Consider the following 4192-nt stretch of genomic DNA (forward strand, 5'->3'; position numbering starts at 1 on the left):
TAGGAAGACCTAGCCCTTTGTTACAGCACCATTCCCTAGTCAGGAAATCCTAGACAGTATGAGTATCAGGAGGGTGTTGAACATCAGTATTCATGTATTCTCTGATCTTGACTGTGTCTGTGACTAACTGCTTCAACTTTTGGCCTTGACTTCCTTGCAATGATGAACTGTAACTTGGAATTGTAAACCAAATAAACATTTCTTTTTTAAAATTGCTTTTGTCAGGGTAGTTTATTATAACAACAGAAATAAAACCAGGACATGAGATAAATAATTCCTCTCCTTTAAACTGCTCTCTCAAAAATTTTGGTAATGATTATGAAAAGCTAGCTAACACAGGGAGTTCAGGTACCTCATCACCTTTGTAATGATGATGGCAGATGTTGTTAAGGTTGAGTCTACAAGATCTCCCAGGCTCATATGAGGGAATACTTGTATCCTACTTTTGATGTTTTTAGGAGGTTGTGGAACTTTGGTGTGTGGTGCCTAGCAGTGGGTCTTCAAGTTTATGTTGGCTTCTGGATCTTGCCTGTGTTCTTTGCTTTCTGATCTATGTTGTGTGAATAAGCTTCCATGATGACAAATGGAGCTATAACATTGCCTTGCCTTCCCCGTGAACCCTATGGAACCATGAGTGAGATAAATCCATCTTCCTTTAAGCTGCTTCTGTCAAGTACTTTGTCATAGTGAAGAGAATAGGAACAGACACATGAGAAACACAGCTTAGGAAGATTTTTTTTTTTTGAAAAAATCAGTACTCTTTATTGCTTCTGGGGTGTAGGGCTCAGGAGCTCTTGGTGGGACGAGTCCGTTTCCTCTTCACCACCACAGGCTTCTGGCTTCGTCCTTACGTAAGAAGTAGCTGGTTTGCGCTGACCGGATCTGCGTTTTATGACCACCACGACCCCTTTGCCGTCGGCCGCGGGCTCCACTCCCACTTGCGGTGAATCAGCCCGTTGTAGCGGAAGGAGTTGCGGGCTTTCAGATTATTGGGTTCGGTGCTGTACGTCTGCTTATTCCTCTTGATCAGGAAACTGGAGCAGTTCCGAACGACCATCCATTGCAGATGCGCAGACATGGTGGCGCCTGCTCTTCTATGGTGGACGGAGATGGAAAAAACAGGAAGATGTTTTTATTTTGGCTCTTGGTTTGATGTTTCAGTTCAGAATGGTTAAGAAGGCATAGTGGAAGACTTTTGTGGAACTTGATGATATCACGGAGGTCAAGGACAGCCACGGCTACCACAGATGATGATGATGTTGATGATAATGATAATGATTATCGTTATTCTGAGACAGTGTCTCATATAGCTCAGGTTGTCCTGGAATTCACTATGTAGTCAAGGATGACCTATCTCCACTTCCTGAGTGTTGGGATTACAGGTGTGCACCATCATACCTAGTGGACTCTAGAGATTTTTTTCAAGGACCTGAGTGAAATCTGTCTATGAGAGAACTGGAAGCTTTGCTGTTAGAAAAAGGACAAATAACTCTGTGGGCTTTCTGAAGACGTTTGATTGATACACAACAATCCTAGGATTAGGCTTTATGCCTTGGCATTATTTTTTTTTCGAGACAAGGTTTCCCTGTAATTTCTAGAGCCTGTCCTGGATCTAGCTCTTGTAGACCAGGCTGGCCTCGAACTCAGAGATCCACCTGCCTCTGCCTCCCGAGTGCTGGGATTAAAGGCGTGCGCCACCACCGCCCGGCTGCCTTGGCATTATTTAAATTCTGGAGAATAAGACTATCACACATAGCAAAGTTGGATGAGAAGATCAGTGACCTTTAGTTACAGCTACAAAACGAGATGAAACGTACGAAAGAAATTAATGAGCTGGGGTTCAGTTGGTAGAGTGCTTGCTTAGTGTGCACGAAGCCCTAGGTTTGATTCTAAGCACCACATGGAAAAACAGGTGTTGTGGCACATGACTTTAATCCTAGCACTCAAGAGGCAGAGACGGAGGCAGAGGATCTCTGTGAGTTGGAGGCCAGTCTAGTTTATAGCAATCACATAGGGTTATATAGTAAGACCCTGTCAAAAAAATGGTGTCTTAGGGTTTTATTGCTGTGGAGAGACACCGTGATTACAGCAACTCTTATAAAGGAAAACACTGAATTGGGGCTTGCTTACAGTTCAGAGGTTTATTCTATTATTGTTATCATGGCAGGAAGCATGGAGGTATGCAGGCAGACGTGGTGCTGGAGAAGGAGTTGGGAGTTCTACATCTGGATTTGCAGGCATCAGGAAGTGAAAGCCACATTGGGCATGTCTTGAGCATCAGAGACCTCAATGCCCACTGCAGTGAGACACACTTTTTCCCACAAATCCACACTTACTCTAAAAAGGCCACACCTTCTAATAGTGCCACTCCCTATGGGTCTTTGGGGGCCATTTTTTACTCAAGCAGCACACATGGTGACCTGTGATGTTCACACTCAGGAAATAAAGACAGGTGGATCAGGGAGCCTAAGATCATTTTTGGCTACATAGAAAGCTTGAGGGCCAGTCTGAGCTACAAAGGACCCTTCAGAAAAAAAGATGAAGAGAGGGGCCTGGAGAGAGAGAGAGGGTGGTTGCTAGCACTGCTACTCTTCCAGACGACCTACCTTAATTTTATTCCCACCATCTACAAGGTGGCTTACAACTGCCTGTAACACCAGTTCTGGTGGATCTGATGCCCTCTTCTGGGCCCCATGGGCATGGGGCACACATGTGGTACACAGGCATAAAAAACTACCCATACACATAACACTTAGAAAATAAAGAGAAAGAAAGATTAGATTCTGTGACAGTAAGTTTAAGATTAAGTTTTATCTCTTCCTTGAGGTTTTGGACTAAGATTCCATTTGTCATATGACTATTATTTGTTTTTTGTTTATTTTTAATTTTAATTTTTAAAAACATTTATTTAGCTATATATTTTTCTCTGCTCCCTTCTTTTCTCTCCCCATCCTGTCTACCCTCTCCCTTGGTCCCAATTTACTCAGGAGATCTTGTCTTTTTCTACTTCCATGTAGATTAGATCCATGTATGTCTCTCTTAGGGTCACATTGTTGTCTAAGTTCTCTGGGATTGTGAATTTTAGGCTGGTTTTTCTTTGCTTTATGTCTAAAAGCCACTTATGAGTAAGTACATATTGTATTTGTCTTTCTGGGTCTAGGTTACTTCATTCAATATGATGTTTTTGTGATCTATCCATTTGCCCGCAAATTTCAAGATGCAATTTTTTTTCTGCTGTGTAGTACTCCATTGTATAAATGTGCCATATTTTCCTTATCCATTCTTCAGTCAAGGGGCATCTAGGATGTTTCCAGGTTCTGGCTATGACAAACAATGCTGCTATGAACACAGTTGAGCACATGTCCTTGTGGTACATTTGGGTATATACCCAAGAGATTGCTGGGTCTTGAGATAGGTTGTTTCCTAATTTTCTGAGAAATTGCCATACTGATATCCAAAGTGGCTGTATGAGCTTGCATTCCCACCAGCAATGGATGAGTGTTCCCTTTACCCTATATCCTCTCCAGCATAAGTAGTCTTCTGTGTTTTTGATTTTGGCCACTCTGACAGGTGTAAGATGGAATCTCAGAGTTGTTTTGGTTTGCATTTCTCTGATGACTAAGGATGTTGAACATTTCCTTAAGTGTCTTTTAGCCATTTTAGATTCCTCTGTTGAGAGTTCTCTGTTTAGGTTTGGACCCCATTTTTTTTTTACAGGATTATCTGTTCTTTTGATGACCAATTTCTTGTATCCTGCTAAACTATCATATCATCAGCAAATAGTGAGAGTTTGACTTCTTCTTTTCTGATTTGTACCCCCTTGATCTCCTTGTGCTGTTTTATTTCTCTAGCTAGAACCTCAATAACTATATTGAATAAATAAGGAGAGAGTGGACAACCTTATCGTATTCCTGATTTCAGTGCAATCGCATTGAGTTTCTCACCATTTAGTTTGATGTTGGCTGTTGGCTTGCTGTCTATTGTCTTTATCATGTTTATATATGTTCCTTACATTGGTCTATAATTCTCTTTCTGGGTTTGTGGATACATATTGTTTAAATCTGGTTTTGTCAAGAAATATCCTGTGTTCTCCATTGATGGTGATTAAAAGCTTTACTGGATATAGTAGTCTGGGATTGCATCTATGGTCTCTGTGTCTGCAGCACATCTGCCCAGGACCTTCTGGCTTTCA

At 41.7% G+C, this 4192-nt stretch overlaps 1 pseudogene; it reads right to left on the minus strand.

Annotated features, from left to right (window-relative positions):
• Positions 1–761: 761 nt before the first annotated feature.
• Positions 762–1083, minus strand: LOC119801711 (annotated as a pseudogene).
• Between the last annotated feature and the right edge of the window lie 3109 nt (positions 1084–4192).

Source organism: Arvicola amphibius, chromosome 15 (assembly GCF_903992535.2).
Source record: "Arvicola amphibius chromosome 15, mArvAmp1.2, whole genome shotgun sequence".
In the NCBI taxonomy this organism is placed as follows: domain Eukaryota; kingdom Metazoa; phylum Chordata; class Mammalia; order Rodentia; family Cricetidae; genus Arvicola; species Arvicola amphibius.